Source organism: Podarcis pityusensis (genome assembly GCF_964106645.2).
Source record: "Podarcis pityusensis genome assembly, chromosome: 4".
In the NCBI taxonomy this organism is placed as follows: Eukaryota; Metazoa; Chordata; class Lepidosauria; order Squamata; family Lacertidae; genus Podarcis; species Podarcis pityusensis.
In genome coordinates this window covers 51,877,954-51,898,989 of record NC_138027.1, presented here as the reverse complement: position 1 = coordinate 51,898,989, position 21,036 = coordinate 51,877,954, and the positions used below count along the sequence as shown (strand labels likewise).

General features: G+C 40.5%; 1 protein-coding gene and 1 long non-coding RNA gene across 12 annotated transcripts in view; one reads left to right on the top strand and one right to left on the bottom strand.

Annotated features, from left to right (window-relative positions):
* Nucleotides 1-21,036, bottom strand: part of LOC308476135 — a 159,645-nt gene that overhangs the window by 43,681 nt on the left and 94,928 nt on the right. Inside the window, exon 3 of one of the 6 annotated variants that reach the window (XR_013985744.1) lies at nt 6,581-6,881. The exons of 4 other annotated variants lie outside the window; for them this stretch is intronic. This is a non-coding gene — a long non-coding RNA (uncharacterized lncRNA). Of the gene's footprint in view, nt 1-6,580; nt 6,882-12,419; nt 12,560-21,036 lie in introns of those variants that run through there. One more of the 6 variants, XR_013985745.1, reaches the window with a different exon arrangement.
* The window catches only part of GRIK1 (glutamate ionotropic receptor kainate type subunit 1), a 155,669-nt gene that overhangs the window by 54,534 nt on the left and 80,099 nt on the right, over nt 1-21,036 (top strand). The gene's annotated exons all lie outside the window — the stretch shown is intronic.

Here is a 21,036-nt window from a genome sequence, read left to right as displayed (position 1 = left end):
CTTGAGAATATGTTGAGATGAAGTTGGGATGAATCCCCTTGTCCGGGGATCCAGTAATCTGTGCTGTGCAATCCACTCCTGCTGTGCAAACCCAGTTTATTGTGCAGCAAAATTTGTGCCAGTCTCTCTAATTTCTGTGGAACTCCACATGCTTGGTATCAGCTATCAGGCTTTCCCCCGTTCATATTTAGCTATTACAATCCTTCCCTTCCCTGACATAGGGACTCATAGGGGAGCCTGGGGCCTGCTTCTACTTCACTGGGTTCTTGTGCGTGCACAGACATAGGTCTCCCAAATTTTACTCTCCTTTCTCCACCTATAGCAGAATAGATCTGTACAAAGAACATAAACCAGGTATCTATTTTTGAATAGTCACAGCAGGAACAAAATCTAACTCTGGGGAGTGAATATTTTCCATCTCTGTCACCTCTGTCATCCATCACCCTTGCCACTAATGCCAGGAGTTGCAAACTTCCGTTCCTCTGTTAGGTAATGCCTTGCCCCTCTGGTACCAAATCATCTGAGGAGACCTGATCTTGGTCATCTGAGGACACGGGGGGTGGGGGGTGGGAGAAGTAAACTATTTCCCCCAAGGAGCTTTCTGGAAGCAGCAGCTGGAACAGTGGTAGCAGTAACATTTAACAACTAGGGAGAGGACATTTTACATCACCATCCCTGTGCCATTGCAAAAACAACAGTATTGTGTTACTTTGTGGAGAATTAGTACTGGATTTGCTTGCTTTCCTATTCTTTCCCAGTCCTTTTTTTCTTTTATATTGTCTCCATTGTAAGCTTGTGAGAAGGGAAACCCTAGCTGAGTGGCAGGGTATCTATTTTGTATGTAGAAAGTCCCAGGTTCCAGCTTTGCATCTCCAGGCGGGGTTGGGAGAGATTCCTGCCTGAAAAGCCTGGTGGTGGTGCTGCCTGTCAGTGTTGGCACTATTGAGCTAGATGAAGGAATTATTTATTATTTATTAAATATATTGGTTGCTTCCTCTTGCCAAAGGCAACTCAAAGTGACTTACAACAGACTGACTCAAGTACAAGGCAGCTTCTGATGTTCCCCATCTACATTCCCAAGGAACTGTGTTTTTTAATATTTGTATAGCATTTAGAAAACTTTAGATGCTTTGTTTTTGTTGTGGTGGTTATCATTACAAAGTCTAAATAGAGTGCCTTAATCAAATGTGATACTGGCACATGTTGTGATGATTTTTAACATGAACATTTCCTAGCCTTATCTGCCAAGAGAAAAAAAGTTGGAGAGGCTCATTTAAACCACCAGGAAATCATCTCGTCCCTTGTCTAGAGGGAGCAGCTTTTCATGCTCGAAATGATAATAAAAGCACTCCGGCAATTAAATAGGCATTTGTATTAGAGTTATAACTTCCTTGTTTCCCACCTAAATCATCCTAGGTTGTTTAGAAACCCTGAATTACTCCACATCATCTCAAGAGGTTCAAGAAGATGAGGCCAAATTAAAAATGACTTAATATGTCAGAAAGAATCACAGGATTGCAATGTGACACTCTGCGTCTTGAGGATTGCACCTGCAGTGTGGCAGGGAATTAATGAGTAAGATCTTGGCAGTATTAATTTGAAACAGTGAAATTGCCCACATATGTCTTAGCATGCCTTCCTTAAATAGAGAGTGAATGTGCATGAATGCAGTCAGAACCCCCCTTCTTCCCTTCATTGGCAGCAGTCTGTGTGATGATGGGCACAGCTACATTTCTTCTTCACATCTGAAACAGGGATGAAGTGTTCTACTTTTTATAGTAAAAAGATAGTAAAAATGAGCACCAGGCCAGCCCAGCCATTGGGCAGAGTGCAGCGGCTGCTTCAGGCAGCGGATTTTGGATATAATGAAAGGGTAGCAGATTGTGATTTGACTAATTGATTATTTATTGATGATGATGCTGTTTTTATGGCTTGTGGGGTAGATCACAGAGGTTTGTTGGGGGGTTTTCTGCTTCAGGTACCAAAATAACTTGGCTGAACTTGGGTATTATGCACTGTGACTTGGACTTTTCTCCCTCTCTGCTTTAGGAAGCACCAACAAAGCTCTCTGATTTGCCCACCCAGTCTGATGATAATACATAAGATGTATTATTCTTGTTATTTAGTATTGCAGACTGTGAGGAGGAAGATAAGCAGGACTTTCATACATGCCTTCTAGCTTATGCATAGTGACTTGAAAGTATTGTTGGCACTTGGTCCAAAGTGAGGTTTTGAAGACTGTGCTTTGGGGAGAACCAAGGCTGCCCAGGGGTGGCGAAGGTTTTATTAGAACAAAAGTTGAGTCCAGAACTTGTTGTCATTGTCTTTGCTTAATTTGAAGCAGATATGATTCTGAATATGTGGCAAGTGCCTGTCCCTCATCTCTTGGCAGCTCTGTGAAGAGCATGTGTGGCTTTAAAGAAACAAAAAGCTTCAAAATATAATTGAGCCATTAAAATAAGCCAAAAACAGAAACACTTTAAGAGTAGCACCCAACTAAAATATAGAAAGGAAAGTGAATAAAAGGGGAAATGATAAAGTCTGGCACTAGAAAGACACCAGAATGGGCTCTCAGAAGAGAGCATTGCCGCACTGTGGAGCCATCACTAAAAAGGCCCTCTCTATGGTAGCTCCCAAATTACCATACCTCAGCTGTTGGTGTTGGGCTGGAGAAGGGACTCTGTGGGAATCTTCAAATATGGATATCTGTAAATATGGCCAATTAAATGTGGATATAAGCAGTCCTTCAGGTTTGCTGCCCCCAAGCAGTGAAAGACTATAAAGATCAAGATCAGCACTTGAAAGTGGGTCCAGAAATTGACCATGAGCTTATACTCATTTCCCATACTTTATTGTCTATTGAAGACAGAGCAGGACTTGACTCCTATCAGCCTCAGCCAGCACAGCCAAGTCAGAGATGGTGGGATTTACCTAAACCCCCCCCCCCATTTCATCATTTTTACTAAACCCCAAATCCCTCCAAAAGTAATGTCATTCCTGGTCTCATAATCCACAAAGCTCATTTGAGAAGAAAGCATTTTGTTTTCCACAGTTTTGACTTCTCATTCAGTGGACACAACATGCTTGCTCCTGCCATTTCGGAAAAGCGCAAAAACAAAAACAAAAAACCCTTGAAGATGAATGCATATAAACATGGCCAGTATGTATTCTTAAATAAGATTTGGTTGAAGGTCTGAACTAAAATTCAGCAGCCGTGAGCCAACTGAGGAAGTCAGAAATAGTTCTAATCAATCAGTTAATTAATTAATTAATTAATTATGAAAAACATATAAATTCCTTAACAGAACAAACAAACCCCTAAGTGATGTGCATGAAACAATAAAGAAACCATTGCGTGTTAAAGACAAGTATACATAGCTAAATTATCTCCTGGGTAGGCTTGCTGGGGGGGGGATGTTTTAGCAGGTCTAAAACAGCAAGGTTGGGTGCTTAATGTTAATAGGCAGTGCTAAAACACTGGCTCCTAGCAGATATGGAACGAACATTAAAAGGCACTTGTAAAGGGGAATGTTCCACAGATGAAAGCCCTTGAGTAGCCACATATGGGGCAAGGTGATCCTTCAAGTAAGCTGGTCCCCAGCTGTTTGCTGGCTTTATTTTCTGCTTGTCCTTTCATACAAGTGTTGAGTGCTGCGTGGGCAACTCCACAGTGTGTGTTTGTGCATAAATGGTAGATACAGGGTTGCTACTGAGGTGCTGCTGGGTGGCTGCTGACTGGAAAACAGCTGCCCATTTGAACTTCCTACCACTTCATTTTCCCACTGAATGCAGAGCTGTGAAAACATAAGGTGTCTGTGTTGAAGAAAAGTGAGGGGAAATGCTCTCCACAGCAACTGCTTCTGGTATGAGTGTGGGCCAAACTAGATGTAGTGTCAGAGATGTGAACTTGCATTTCTAATGTGTTAGAAGCAGCCATGGAAGGGGGATTTTTTAATTTTAACTCTGGCACAGTAGAAGAGGGAAAGGTTAAATCCTATGCCAGATTCAAATTTCCCCTGCCATGGAGCTAATATCCATTGACAGATTTACTCTCCATGAAGTTGGAGACCTTAAGTGTTGGGGACATATTAACCACAATGGCAGTGAATTCCATAAATTAATTACACATTGTGTGGAAAAAGTAATGTTTGTTGCATTACTTTAAGAGATTAAGATGGAACTTTCGTCTCCGCAAGAGAGTCAGAAGCAGTCATTATTGTGGTGTCCGCACCTCAGATTCCAGTTTTGTCTTGTACTTGCTCAAGACTAAAGCTGTGTACATGCAGTACATTATTACTTACCCTGGGGACTGCAGTTTAGCCGTCACATAACTTACAATTCTCAGCATCTTTAAAGAACTACAGTTCCCAAGATTCTTTAGGAAATCATTTTGCTTTAAATGTATGTTGTGTATGCAGTCCACATTTTTTGGTCTTGAGCAAATCACTTCTCTCTCAGCTTCAGCAATTTCCTCTCTTTTAGGTGGAGAGTGTGTAGCAGTGAAACAGGATGGAGGTTTGAAGTGTCTTAGTATTTGATGCTCAGACCACCCTCTGATTGTCTGTCTGTCTGTCATCTGTGTGAATGTCACTTCACAGAGGAGAGTTCTTGTCCCCAACAGTTTACAACAGAGGTAGCTGGGAGAGTGGAGGCAGGGTTGATTCAGAAAGAAGTACTGTATGTAGTTATTTCAGAAGCTTAGTAACATGAAGTAACAACAGGGCATGGGAAATATGGGGTTCTGCCAATGGCTTCACAAAAAAAGATACTTACCTTTATCCCACAATCTGTTTCCCATAGTTGTCATGAAGGTAACAGCATCTGCCTAGAGCCAGATATTCACAAGTAGAATATGCAGGTTCCACTGAGTGAGGACTGATCTGATGGGTTTTCACAGACAGAACTGGAGCAGACCAAATAGGAGAATCTTGGCTGGGTGAAGCCAAAGAAAAATGAAGCGAGAATGGCTTGACAGGGTGGGTGGGACTTGTTAGGATCGTCATTTTTTTGAGGCCTCCACTGCCCCTGGTTTCCTTGGAGAAAAAAGCAGCGTAGTGTGCCAATAAATTTCAAAAAACCCGTTTAAGAAACTTTCTAGAGCAACTGGACCAAATAATAATGCTGAGAACTGCGTTACTGATTTCTGCATAATAGGAAGATAATTGGCCCTATCAAAACCAAATAAAAAAGAAATTTGGGTTAGAGGCTACTTACAATGTTACACTCATTGCAAGCAATTCATCCATCTTTAGCTTCCAGGCATTAAAGAAGATTTAATTTTAAAAACAAAACAAGATCTGGCAGTTCATTCATAATTAAGGAATGGAGGCGTGTATCAGGCAACAAGCAGCTTTTGCGAGCGCTAAAATGTTGAAATGGAGCCAAAGACATTTCATAATGAGGGAAGTCATTTATTGAGGCCTTTTATTCTCCATCTCAAGAATGGTGGGTTCAGTAAGGGAAGCATGCAGAAAGCTTGCACACAGGTGCACAAGCCGGAGAGACGTCACCTCTGGTAAGGTTTGAATTCCTAGCAGCTTGTACTTTGATTCCCCTTATTTCTCAGATTGGGGCGCATGATTAATTATTTGATGGATGACTAACTTTTTGAAGGAGAGGCTGAGAAGTGACTCAGTGCTCAGGGAACAATCTGCCAGAAGCAGGAGCAATTTATTGAAAACATGACATTTTCAAAGGGCCTCTGATTTGTCTGCATGCATAATGTGAACATTCTCATTGGTGTGCACAAGAGGGCTCCTAGCCGTAACTCAGCTGCTTAGGAAAAATATGGCTGGTTGTTTATGAGAAGTCCACTGTCATTTATGAGAGTGTTACCTGCTTCTGCACAATATCCCATTCACAAGATGGCCTGGTGTAGGTGAGTGCATAGGGAAGGAGGGAGAAATGGCAGCAAGTGCCCAGAATAGCTCATAGAGCAGGAGAGATACTCATGTGGCTGCGCCCAAGGTGCTGTGTTTTAGCTTCATAAACCTGTGAGGTTGGCTAACCCAGGAGTGGGGAACCTTTTTAGCCTGAGGGCCACATTGCCTTCTGGGCAACCTTCCTGAGGCCACATGCCAGAGGCAAAAATGGGCTGAGCAATAAATAGAAAAAGTTTGTCTTTGCACAGTAGGCAAATTTCTACACACATGCACATATAGGCATTATGAGAGGCCAAAACACATTCCAGCCATACTTGGGCCTGCGGTACGAATGAGAGAGGTATCCATTGCAGTTTGCATTTAAAGGTGAACCTACCTGATTCATGTTTTCTGAAACAATATACAAACTGAACTGCAGCCATCCTTTGACTATTTACTCACCTCCAAATTTGCAGTGCAGTTCTCCAGCCAAGTAATGTTTCAAGAACGCACGTATTTGGATAAAATGTCCAAGCAAAATGCAATGAAAATTTCTTTGCAAAGATGTGTATATTAGGAGGAAACTGAGAGAAGCTGAAATTGTCAGATTTGCCCATCCCTAGTGTTTCCCACCCCTGAGCTGGCCTATAAGAGGCCACTCTCCCATGAGCTGCAGTCACAGTGTCCTTGACCTTCTCAGTATGTGCCTTTTTGGAAAAAGTGGTGTTTAAGCCAAGTGTTGGCAGTGGAGTAACTTAACTTTTCTTTTAAAACCCGCTTTTGGATTTCTCTGGGCATGATATTCTAAATGCAAGTAGTATTCTGCGTGCAAGCTTCTTTTCATGTGTCTGCACACAGGTCTGGGATAAGAATGAATGCTGTCACTCGAGCTGTTATCTTTTGTTTCACTTTAACAGCCGGGAGCTTTAAATAATCTCCGGTGGCAAGGTTGTGGGTGTGGGCCCTTTCTTCCTCCATTGCAGGATGAGAAGATTGCAGCTGTCACGGTCGGAATAAAGGCTACAGATGAGGAAAATAATTCCAGTCTCACACCCTATCATTTATCCGATGGAATGTTGATAACAGTTAAAACAAAAATTGCATATGGACTTTTAAAATCCTGTTTCCACTTTTGAATCCTATTCTGAAATCTTCCGTGCACCTGCAAGCCATGCTTGCATGAAGAGTTATGGCATATTCTTTTAATGCACGTATTCTCTACCATTTTTCACCTGAATATTTGCATTTGAGTGATATTGTAACCTTTTTTTGCAGCAGATATTATGTATCCTTGCTATAGTTTAACCTTTTGAAGCCTAGTCGTCTTTATTCTTGTGAGCAAAACATGCTAGCATGAGAACAACAAAAACTACTAGCCATGATGGCTAAGCTCTGCCTCCACAGTCTGAGGCAGCAATGCTTCTGAATATCAGTTGCTGGAAACTGCAGGGGGGAGAGGGCTCTTGTGATTGAGGGTTACCCACAGGCATCTGGGTGACCAATGTGAGAAGAGGATGCTGGACTAGATGGGCCACTGGCCTGATCCAGCAAGCTCTTCTTAGGTTCTGTGGATTGGCTTCAGCTACGGTAAGTACTATGCAATGTAAGCACATTAAAACCAATGGACTTGATTAACTGAAGCCCACTGTTTTCAGTGTGTCTACTGTACGTCTTAGTGCAGGGGTGAGAAACTTCAGACCTAGGATCAAATGTAGTTCCCCGACCTCTTCTATATGGTCCTTGAGATTCTACCTACTGGGCCCGCTTCACCCCCTCCCTGAGTGTTTTGGGGTGTGTCCTTGATTTCTTATAATACTTCTTGCTTCCCTGGATGGAGATTAGAGAGGGGTGTGCAAATGTGTAGAAGCCATCCTTCTGCATAAAGGTAAACTTCACATTCATTGCTCTGCACTGGCCACTGGAAGAAGTGAATGTTGCCCCTGGTTTGAACAACACCAACAACAACAATTTACGTATTATTTACACCCCACCCATCTGGCTGGGTTTCCCCAGCCACTCTGGGCAGCTCCCAACAGAATAATAATAATAATAATGTGACAAAATATCAAAAGGTTCCCTAGTCCTGATTCAGTTAGATAGAACCGTGTATATACAGTCTTAAAGCTACAAAGAAAATGTGACGTAGTATGACCATGTGGGACACACAAATGTACCAAAACATGTGGCGTATTTCATCAAAGTAAGTTATTGAACAGACTGAAGAAGGGGAGCACCATGATGGCCGTGGCCAGTATTTAGTCCTTATATAGAAATACAGATATCCAAGGAATCCTTGAAAGAGAAAAGCAACTGGTCTTGCTCCCACCCCCCAGCCCTTTTTAATATATTTGTACGCAGGTGGATACAGAGCACACAACTGATAAACAGTGGAAATGAATGTAAAGAAAAGCCTCGGTGTGCCTTTGGTTTGGTGTCTTGTTCAAACCTGGGCTTTTTATTAAGCTTTTTCCAGACTAGCCACAAGATCAAACCCTGAAGGCAATCTGTGTGAGGAAACCTGTTTCCATGTTCAGATTTCTCTCTCATGACATCATGGTAGTAAAGTATTGGTTTTTCTGGTGTTTCCTGTCATGGCTGAGTTCCTTCCAGCTGTGATATCTGGATATACTACTGTGGCATTTGTACTCCCCCCCCCCCCGCCCCACTAATGAACCGATATACAGTAGCTGCCTATAGTTTTTGTATGAGGCATTCTACAAATTTGGTGCCAAAATACATGAGAAAATAGCTGCTATTTTGCTTTGGGTTTTTTAAATTGAATATGCTATTTCCTTGCATTAATATTTTAATAGTGACACAGATACCGCATAATATCCAATTAAGTCATACTCAGAGTAGATCCATTGAAATCAATTGTCTTAAGTTACTTAATTCCATTGATTTTCAGTAGGTCTGCTCTGAGTATGACTTATATTTGATAATTTGGATCTCATCCAGTCTTTAAAAACATTCAAGAAGAGGATTTTGAAGACTCTGAGTGATATCTAAATAATCAAGCGTTAGTCATCTTGTAAAAATCTATCTAGGCTATACTTTGAAAATGCTTACCTCAACTGGAGTCACATAAACTGTCAGACCTTTTAAAAATGAAGGGTATTCAAAAATCTAGCTTATAAAAATGTAATTGGTTTTTTGAAGAGTTATTGACTCTGGCAGGCTGCTGTTGTACCATGGCTGCACCTCCAATATAAGATTTAGCCATAATTACTATATGGGGCATGGTAGCATTTCAGTAACAGGTCATTTTATATGTAACCCTTCCACAATTTTGTTATATAGGCTACAAGTGACAGTTCTCCACTTTATTTGTGCATTTTGTGCAGATCATCAATGCCAACTTCATTTCAACACAAACAATTGTTAAAAACGCACTTGAAACAGAGTTTTAATTTAGAATTGTGTTGGGAATAAAGATCCATAGTGTGACATATCTGCACTTTCAGACATCTTATCTGTCTGTGTCATTTAAAAGAATGAGCTTCTAAGTAGAGGAAGAAAACATCGTTTGATTTTTGTGGTTGTTGTTTCATTTTTTTGTAGCAGTTACAAAACCAGTCTAATTCTAGCACTGTATTTGGCCACTGTTTTCAGAATGATTTCATTTTAGTAACAAATAGAACATTATTCGAAACCATCTCACTGATTAGAACTGAGATCTCAAAAGCAGTTAAAATGAAATTCTCAAGCCTCTCGTTTTGCTGAAACCTCTTGTTTTTGGAGATGTCCCAGTGACTTTTAAGGGATGATGTCTGCAGATCTGGGTCTAATATAATACTTTATGCATATTTTTTGCTGCAAAAGGTTTGTGTGTCTCGCTCACTAAAATTAGTTGGTGTTTTTGAAGAATTAAACAAATGACCCCTACCCCAAATTGCAGTGAAAATGAACCCGCTGGTTCTCTCATGTTCTAATTAACACTTTCAGATCATATAGACTCTGAAGTGCAATGGAGTTTTCAGACAACGCAGTTGCCTTTAGGGTTTAGTATGGAAGCATCTTCTCTGATATCCCTCCTCCTCAGCTTGCTTCTGAGCCAATAAGTCCCATTAAACTCAACTATGAAAAATAACACCCAAATAAAATGCCTTCACTTAAAAAAAGAAAGCAATCACAAAACTACTGGACTTCAAATAAGAACCCAACAGCTTCAATTATAGAAAACCAGAGTTACAATTCAACCACCTGGTTAAGTGCACACTAAGCATCTGCTAGGCTTCTCTTTGACAGGCTGTTTATACCTTTTTTATGCATAAATCTCTTTGATGTTTTCCCCCCTTCCCCACTCCTACTGTGGCTTATCATTCTCAGAAATACCTGTTCGTGCAAAGTGAAGCATTTTTCCGAGGACTACTTATTTAATTAACTAACGGACAGATACAGCCTATATTTATAGAAGTTACTCAGAGGTGAAAGGGACTGGACAAGGAGTTGTGAGGGAGAAGGAAACAGCAGGCCACAGCAACAGTGTGGCCAGCACCCTCCCATCCACACCACAGTATTGTTTTTCAGCTGTTACAATCTGATTGCATTTTATATCTTGCTATACAGTTTAAGACTTTGGGTCAAGGCATGCTAGATATTAAAATAAAATATTAGCGCTTACCGGATGAATTCAATGACTGTAGGTACAGTACTCTGCGATATGACATACTTAGGAAATGTTTAATAATAATTTGTTTTTATTTAAAGCATTTTTACCCATATTTTTAAGTTTAAAAGGCTCCCAGAATGGATTGTAAGATCTGTATTAAGATAATCCCTAGGATTTAGAATCTAAGTGATATGACACACAAGGGGAAAGGGATGAGTTGGCAGGGGAACCAAGATTCTATGTTTTATGGAATCATGGAATTGTAGAGTTGGAAGGGACCCGGAGGATCCTCTCGTCCAACCCCCTGCAATGCAGGAATATGCAGCTGTCCCACACAGGGATTTCACCTGCAACCTTGGCCTTATCAGCACCACACTCTCACCAACTGAGCTATCCAGTTCTTTCTTTCTTTTATTAAATTTATATCTCGTCCTCTTTTGAAGATTACAGGTGGTTTATGAAATAAAAACATGAAATACATAGTATAATAGCAAAAACAACAAATCTTATTATATTTGTATGTCACTTTTTGACTGAAGTCTTCAAAGTCACTCACAATATTAATAAAATACAATGAATAAACAACACCAAACAAGATCAGCTTGAGCAGGAACACTACTTTATCTGCTTGCTTTTCCCTCAAGTTCCTTCCCACATGTCAGTTGGTGGTAGAAAATCCTGTGCTGAGGGGACAATCCTACAGCAGCCGGAGCTGGAGCTTTTTCATGGAATCCTTCCCATAAGCCAGTTGGTGGCAGGTGGCCCTGTGGCTAAGAAGGGGATGCTTGTGTTGCTCTAGTGCTGACATGTGTGAGGAAAATGCTTCTACCATTTCTTTGTTTGCAGTTTAGCTCAAGCTTTCTTGACATAGGATTAAGCAGTTAGAGTCTATAGAGCAGGTTCTAATAAAGACCCAGAAACCCCTTTAAAATGCGATTTAAAGCATTTTCTTGCAAGAGTGCCAGTTTCCTGGTCTGTAGAATAATCTTATAATTGCCACTGCGCTTTTGAGCTTTCAGTTCTTGAGAGAGCATTTAATCCTTCTGCAGATTTCTGCAGGCACATTTTGGGCCTAATTTGCTCCTGGTGTATTTTAGAGCAGGTAGCATTCCTTATGACGTGTAATTAGATAGTGAATGCATATGTAGTATAAAATATGCTTGAATTCTTTTCTCATAAATTGCATCCTGGATTATCTGAGAGCACAAAATTGGAGGCTGGAAGCTAAACTTAATTCTGGCAGCCATTTAAAATAAGTGATTGGGTAGTTTTCCAAAGGCAAGCAAGTTCAGCAGGTACAGTGAATAGCAAACTGCTTTCCAACCCATTTTAAGTAAACAGTTTAATTATGAAGTTATGTAAGTGCAACTGCAGTCCCTTGAGTGCAAGAAAGGATATTGGCAAAGGTTTTAATGTATATAGAAGAATCTGCAGTGAACCATAGATGCTGCGAAAGAACTTGGATTTCATCTATGTGCATCTGAGAGACTTATTTTCAGATGTTTAATTTTTTAAAAAAGAAATCTGTATAATTAAGGTTTGAGTTATGAAAACATCTCCAGGGTGCCATGGCAAACATTATGACACAAATGTGAATAAAATAGTTATAACTGCATGCAAGTGCACTAAGCACTGTGCAGGACTGGCCTGAGACATGTTGCCATCTCCAGCATCTGCAATACATGGATCCAGTAAAGAAATAATAGGAAAATGTGAAAGAGCCTTTCTGGCCCTTGGGTTGGGACACACCCTTCTCCTTTCCTTTCCTTTCCTGGAAGGGTTTGCTTATTTTGCTTTCTTTCTTTTAAATACAATTCCATTTGCCTACAAACTCAGAACTGCAGTGTATTAAACTGTGGTTTCAAAGCAAGCCAGGATCAGAAACCATGGTTTGATCCTGGCTTGTATTCACAAATCATAATATAAACATGGCTCTGATACTTTTTCATAGGCATCTATAAAATCATTGCTGCTATAAGCAACTGCTTGGGTTGACACTGCAGTCAGAACTACTACTCTGAGTACTGGCAGCAATAAGTGGAAAGGAGCAGTTGTAAAGAATCTTCCCATTCAAGCAAGCAAGTTTCTGCAGAGGGGAGAGAAGACGATATCTGTAACTTTTCACATGGTGCTTAGTCACTGTCATCCCTGGAATTTATGCTATACAAACAAGATGTTCCCCATGTATTTGATGTTAACTCGTCTGGAATAAGTACCATTTCTGAGTTCTATATTCACAACTGTTGATATTGCTTATATGGGCTACTTATACCTAACATGCTAACCAGCTGGTAATATGATCAGGATTCTTCAGGAGTAACCAGGACTCCAATTAAATATGGCCTAGTGATTTGAAATATATTTAAAATGCTAACATGACTATGAGTTGTGTTATATACATGTGTGAAAGTTTCGTACTGAAGTATCAGAAGTAGCCAGTTGTCTTGGTTTGTAAAAGGAAGCTGCATTTGAAATACTCCTTTTATAGAGCACCTCCGTTAATTGTTATGGGACTATTCCACAATAAGTGGCTTGTAGATCACAGCTTTGAGCAAAAGTGCCAAGATATGGGAAAGTCTGGCTTTGTATAATTTGGAACATGATCCATCCCAAAGTTAGTGAAACTGAGTATATGGAAGGTATCAGTATGAAGAGCTTTGTTGGATCAGACCAAAGACTCTGGACTGATCCACCAGAAAGAATTGTGTGTGTATGTGTGTGTGTGTATACAGAGGGCCAGCTAGAGAAGAGGAAGGAGGGATGTGGGCTCTACCACGTCCTCAGTGATCACTTCCTTCTCACGCCTTCCTGGGGTCTCCTATGCTCAGATTTCGCATGTAGTACTTTCCCCACCTTTTAGTAGCATGCTGTGATGGGTTTTTCCACGAGCTTTTTGAACTATTTTAACATTTTTTAGGAGAACATTGTACTTTGCCGCTGCATATTTTGGATACAGTTATAAATTGCAGCAGCCAGCTGCGGTAATCTATAATAATCTGTTCCATGTTAAGGACTTCCTATTGCTATGAGCTCAGCCATAGGGCTGCTGCATCATGTCCATCAGTGTTGAGAAAAACATAATCTGTGGGTTGTAGCACATGACTCCAAGTTGCTACGCAAAATGTTAGTTTCCTTGACAGGCAGCATACACCAGAAAGCTCTTAATTAAGCAGATTTATTTCTATACAGATTTTGCACAATTCATTGTGGTGGTGTTCTCTCCCCCCCCCCCATTTTAAGCAAAAGAGAACGCTATTAACTTTGTTTAAATGTTATATGTGATTAGGAGTGCCACTCTGCTGAATTCATATATGAAGCAAAAGCACTAATTAATCTGATTTTCATTTTGAGTACGATGTGAATATAAAGTGAGATTGGATCATTATTTTCTACAGGTAGCTGCTTTTGTATTTCATCAGTTGGTCCCCTGGCGCTATGGGTAAATAGTAGAATGCTATGCATTCAATGGAATCCAGACAACTTGTTCTTGAACTTGTTCCTATTGAAGTCAAATTTTGATCAACTCATCCTGTTCAATTTCAGTGGGACACAAGTTCAACTAATGTAGTCGGGATCCAACCCAATATTCATCATATTGTGCCCAGCCTTTTGTACAGAAGGCTATCTCATGGGTTCTGAAAACTTAAGTCTGGTGGGAGAGGCTATCTCCACATGAGCTGACTAAAATCTCTACAATGTCCTAGAGAATTCCTGGAAGAATCACCTCAGTTTGCATGTGGTGCCAGCCAAATAAGAAGCAGTGCAAGTGAAAATTAGAAGAGGCCTGCTGGATCTCACAGGGGCCAAGCAGATACCTGGACGTGTGGTTCTCAATAAGTGGTATTCGGAGGCAAACTAAAGCTTCTGACCTAATTGACAGACACCTTTCTAGACAATTGCCTCGTTTGTTTGAATGAATTAGCCAGCTTTTATCTACAAAGAGGGCTTTCCCTCAGTTGCAGAGCGCCTGCTGTGCATGCAGAATGTAACAGGTTCAATTCCTGGGATCTCCAGGTAGAGCTGGGAATACCCCTGTCTGAAATCCTGGCAAGCCACTGTAAGTGAGTGTAGACAATACTAAGCTTAAATGGTCTGATTCAGCATAAGAAAACTTCCTAGTTGATGTGTCGAGCTGCTGTTTTCGTTGCACAACAAGAGTATGGGAGCAAAAATCAAGCCACATCTCTTAGGTGTGTTTTTTTTGTTCAATGTGTGCGGAAGAGGAAGGCATGGTACAGTTGGTATCATGATATGGATTGATTCTAAGGTATGGCATCTGCTCTTGTTTCTATCCAAAAATATGGATTGTCATCATGATTTTTGAACTATCTTTGAAATGTTTGAAAAACCGTTTCAGTTGCTTCAGCATTTCCTAACAAGCTCTTAAGAGCTAAAAGTGCAATCCTATGCATGTTTACTCAGAAGTCCCACTTAGTTTAGTTGAAGTGCACTTCCAAAGAAATGTGTAGCATTCATTTTCCATTCTTTTTATCAAAGAAAGTGATTTTCTAAATACTTGGAAATCTTATGCTAAATGATTGGGAAAGGGACAATAAGTGTACTGTATTACCCATTAAGTTTTATTTACTCTGTCAGGTGATTTAAAAGTAATAGGTACCTTACAATAATGCTGATAAGAGATAGATAATACCGCTTGAGATTGAACTATTTGAGAAAATAATGGCTGAAGCTCTGCATGAGTCAAATGGAATCTACTACAAGGATAATCTCTGGCTAAATGTTAAGCTGTAGGGGGAAGCATAAGCTTCAATCAACTGTTACAAATAATTTGATCCCAGGGCTACAAGTGCCTTAAATTAAATCCTTCTCAGCAGGATCCAATCTAAATCATTAAAGGCATGTCACGTAGAGCACTATAATCATCTTCTATGTGTGCTTGATTTATGAACGAAAAGTACAGTAAATCATAGCTTCTAATTGCCCGAGTCTCTATGTTCAGAATCACGCAGAATGCTCCGTATTAATAACATTACTAATACCCCTCATTTTCCATCTTGAGGGATCCATCCCAACAGGACTAGTGCAACTTTTCTTTAGACCAACTGTTTCTGGCAAGGTAGCTAGTATTTGTTTTTGCATTATTCTTTTTGGGCAGGAGTCTGTACTTTGTCTTTTGAGCTCACTGGGGTTTTTCAAATTTGACAGGCTCGTCAGAAATGCAAACCACTACTGTTAGAACAGCTGTTAAGCTTATTATCTGTTCCAGAAGAGAGCAGAAGACATCGGTGCTGCAGGGTCTGCATAGGATGGATTCCTGTTCCATGCCACTCACAATTAAAGCTGGTAGCTTTGGGCTACAGCTGCTCTGAGCTCTATATGCCCTACAGTTTATCTTATCTACATGATGCATTGCCATCTCTTAGGCTGCCCTTTTGATGATTCCATCTACGCTCAGACAGTAAAGGTACATGGCGAAGTACTTGGTGTCCCACAGCAAGAGAACTTCCTTTTCTTGGATTCTTGCTTAGGTTCGGGTCTCAATTTTTTTGTCATGTTACAAGAGCTGTGGTTGGCTTTAGGAAACCAACAAGGTGAAAATAGTGACTTCTGTGGTTTCATGAAAGGTTGGGGATTGTATCAACCTCAGTAGTTAGGGGATTCTGCACCATATTAATGGGGGATGGGGGAAGCCAGTAGGAGCTGGGAATACATGATGCAAATTGTTTTCAAGGGTAGTGTAAGGAAAGGCATGCAGTAGAAAGTAGGAGAAAGTAGCACTTCCGGGTTAGCGCCATCGGCGAATGGCGGAGTTCCTCCGACCGGAGGAACTAGCTCCGTGGAAACTGGGTCTTCCCGCCGCGGCGAAGGCGCTAGAAATCCCAGGCGGAGGAAGCCTGGGAACGTGGGGTTCGGCAGGGCACCTGGAGCGCCCCCCCACTCATGGGGAACCCCTTTTTGGGATTCTGGAGTGAAGTGGGGTGAGCGGCGCGGTGCTGCAAACTGACTGCTACTTTCACGGAGTGAAGCCGCACAGCCATCGCCGGAGAGCGCTGACTTTTTCCTGCGGACAATTGGATCTAAAACAAGTACCCGTGAGTAGAAACGGAAAATTGGATCAAGAAATATCTTAATTTGACATCGAAGCGGGAAGGTTCAAAACAGGAAGTCTGCCTTCCGCTTTTTGTATATAGACTGAAGCAAAAACCTTGTAAGCTAAAGCCTGGAAAGTCGTTAAAAAAGCCTAAATTTCCTTCCTTTATAACTACTGAAACCCCCTTGGAAACAGGAGAAAAGGGAGGGGACTTTGTGTAACGCCTGCAGGAGAGGGAGTGAAGAAAAATAAGTTTCCACCGTCTCTAACCTGGGAACGGGGTGTCAGAAACAGAAATTGTTGGAGAGGTTCATTGACTGTGAATGGAATACTTTGACAGATAGCTAAAGAAGAGAAACAAACTGATTCCAATGTTGCCTTTTGCATTCTAAAGAAACAAAATATCTGAAAAAATGAAAGTAATTTTCCTTTGTTGGACTTGCCTTAAAAAGATGGATACTAATAGAAATTATCTCCTCTAGAGGGAGCTTGCTAAATTGTTGCTGCAGCCACAGCTGTGAGATTAAGATCATGGGATTAGTCCTTTTGACCTTGACTAAATATGAGCTGGAAGGAAGTTTTGGTGCTTGCTCTATGCAAGACAAGTGCTTTGTTGGAACAGATGCATGAGAAGATGGATTTGATGAATGAGAAAATGGATTTGATGACTGTTGTGGCCAATAACTGTGGACAATTAGTGAATAGTGATACAGAAATCATCCAGGGTCCAACTCAGGAACCTGTATTGATTGGGCAAGTGCAGAAGACAATGGAGGAGGCTGTGGTTGCACCTCAAATAATACAAATGGAGAGGCCCAAGGCCCCACAGGAGCACAAGCCGTTGTTTTTGAAGACTGAAGTTGGAGTGGGCCAGGGGGAGTGTGGAGCTAAGGAGGCTTTTAACTTTGGAGAGACTTTGAAATATGCTCGCAAATATTTTTTGGATTATATTGATGACTGTGGGGAGTGGGACTGTGGGGAATGGGCTGATTTGATGAAGGGAGACGGAGATAACTTTGGGTTGGAACCCCCCAGAGACCTACTCCTCAACGAGAAAGGAAAGAAATTAAGAAAGAGACCAACAAAAGACAAGGAAAAGTGCAAGTATAAACAAGAAGAAGATCTGCAGAAGGGACATGGAAGAGACTTAAGGGCCTCGGACATAAGGCTTCCAGGTTGATGGACTAGATGGAATGGACAGTAAGGACTAACACGACCCGAGACCAGGAAGAAGAGACGTTGGATGAAGATTGGAAGAAAATTTATAAAGAAAACTTTTTATTTAGGGAATTAGCCTAAAATTAATGAATATTAGGGAAAATGTTGGAATGAAACTATATGACTCTAGCAGAAATGATATCAGGGGTTATGTATAAATGAGTATTAAGTTTCAAGCTTTAAGGTATTTTATGGTAAGATAAGGTTAAATAAATTAAGGTAATTTGAATAACAGAATATGGGGAAAGATGGAAAGGATCTGTCGAGTTAGTTAATAGGTTAAATTGTTAAGATAAATTATTTAATAAAAATTGAGAAAGATGGAAAGAATTTGCTGAAATAACTAACTAAACTAGAATACAAAAAGGGAGGTGCGAGGAGGTCAACAAAACAAGCAAATGGAAGTTATATGGGATTTGTGTCTTTCTTTTTTTCCTTTTTTATATTTTTATATTTTTTTATTGTATTGTTGTATTGGTTTCTATGTTTTGCATTTTTCTTCTTTTTATGTACTGTAGTGTTGTTTTTTGTTTTTTTATTTTTCTGTAATTCTGAAATTACTAATAAATATTATTTTTTTAAAAAAAGAAAGAAAGTAGGAGAAAGTAGTACATAGAGGGCATCCAAGTTTCCCATCAACTGTGGAAGTTGTGGAGAGGACCATAGGTGCTGTATACCAGATGCTTCTCCTAAGCCTCTATGCTTATTGGAAGGTACAAGAGTTGGTGTAAGCTTCATGGAGGAGCTGTGGGCAAGTGTTATTCCATACCACATAACAGGGGCAGGGTTTGGATCTTAATGCTGCCAGAAAGAAGTGTACTGCATACGGAACCTAAGTTTGGATTTCATGACAATGCTACTACACGACCCCTCTGAGCTATTCAGTTCCGTCAACTATAACATAAATTAATTTAATTAGCTCAGGGGTAGCCAACATGGTGTCCTCCAGATGTTATTAGACTCTCACCAGAACCAGGTGATGGGAGATGTATTCCCACAAAATCTGGAGGGCACCACATTGGCTACCCATTCCTTAGCCCTAGCCATACCTTCAAACTACATTCACTAATGGGGTAGGCGAATCAGCTAGCTTCACACCCTAGATTTTCATTATGCTAAGCAGTAGTTGCAAATTGCAGTCTTCACATGTACAACTGTACATAAGTAGGTTCTTTCACTTGACTGGGACCCTGCACAGATGGTCCATGACCATTTGTACAGGTCCTACCACGCATGTATACACCTCCATTTACATCTCTACTGAACAGGCACAATCCTGACACCCCCCCCATCAACGAATCCAATAAATGCAATTTGAACGTGTAATGGGGCTCTAAGACTGCAGTCCTACTACAGCATAAGCCCCACTGAACAAAATGATGAGCAAACATGCAGAGACTTGCATTCCATGTGTCTCAAATTGCACAAGTGACTCCTATATAAACAGTACTTCTTGAATATGTTTGACAGCTGCCCAATAAAATACAGAGAATACAAATTCACAGTGACTTAGCAAGCCAAAGGCAGGAGAAGCCACTCATTGCAAAACATGTGTGCTCCATAGGACTGTCATAAAAGTTTTCATTGAAGTTGCTCAAGTTGTTAAGAGCTTGTGGATGGAATGAAATCATAGTCCTGGAATGGCTTGTGAACCATACTTTATGCCTTATAATCTTCATAAGCTACTACATTTATTTCCTTGAGGTAGAGTGAGTAGTTTTATATTTAAATTAAGCTTATACCAATGCATTGCATCTACATAGCTACAGACAATAGTTACTATTAATTCTGGTGGTTATGTTTATACAGCGGTACTTTGGTTCTCGAACGGAATCCATTCTGGAAGCCTGTTCAGCTTCCGAAACATTCAAAAACCGAGGTGCGGCTTCCCATTGGTTGCAAGAGCTTCTTGCACTCGGTGGAAGCTAAATCGCATGTTCAGGTTCTGAAAAATATCTGAAAATGTAAGCATTTACTTCTGGGTTTTTGATATTTGAGAACTGAAACGTACAACAATGGAGGCATTCGAGAACCGAGGTACCATGGTAACTGGTTTGTGTTTTTTTGGTTTTTTTTTGCTTTTGTCTCTCAAATACAATTGGATGATGTATTGCTGGGGTTTGACAATTACATCAAACTTGTCTTTGTGAGCTCAAAAATATAGAACAAATGGTCCTTGGTTGTAAAGTTCATATTCTTTTTTCTATTAATACTGATTTATGGTGCAGATATTACACATTTGATGGAAAGTAAGGCATGCACATGCTGAATCCAGGTTCATTAGGTTGCACACTGCCTAGTCCACAAACCAGCTATACAGGATTTAGATGTAATTCAGTTTAATACTATTGGGGACCAATTAGAACTCTACCAGCTGAAACAACAGGCCTTTGCTTTTAACAGGTACATTGGCTTATATACCTAATTAAAGATAGAGCAGGAGATGGTCCCTGTGCTGGGATGGTTGAAAGGCCCAAGAAGACTCTAGCAAATTATACCTTTGCCATAACGGCTTTAATATTTTCAATAGGTTTAGCAAAGACTGCATAGATGGTTTCTTTTTGGAGCAGTGACCTGACACTTGCAGTTCTTTGGTGTCATGTGGGTTATGAATGTCTTTCCTCCAAGTTGTGTTTTCATTTTTCCTTCTTGAACATGCACATAAAAACTGGGGTGGGAAGGAATCATACCCCCCAGGTAGAGTCTTTGTTGCTAAAATGTTATTTGTTCTCCAACTTGGAATGACAAGACACCTGTTGAATATTGCCCCTTATATCACTGATGAGGACTGACGCAGTTCACCCGTCTTCATGTCTGTGAAATTACAGTGTGGTTGTTCACAGTTCTTTTGAAACTGAGTGCTTCTCTACTTTAATCATACCCAAGTGGTCAGTAGTCCTTTAAAATAAATTAAAAGGTGCCTAGTTACTTCATTCCCCCTAGCACTGTTCTGCCATTTCAGTCTATATACCCATTTATATAGCATTTTAAGAGATCAAAATGGCTTCCCACCATCCCTTTCTCTGGCAGTACAGCCATTCCCACTGCATTATATTTGGAGATTAGGGCGACAATAGCAGCACATTCCTTAAAATGGGCCAGGTGAGAAAGAAATTTTTCACACATGCCAGAATGGCTGGTGGTTTGGAAGTTTGATTATCTTCCCCTGTAGCTACAGCATATCAAACTGCTTGAGTCATCCAGATTTCTCTTGCTAAAATCTTGGATGGGGCAACCACTCATCTCCAGTCTTGCTGTTAATTAGCATAAAGGAGGAAAAAATCAATTTCCCT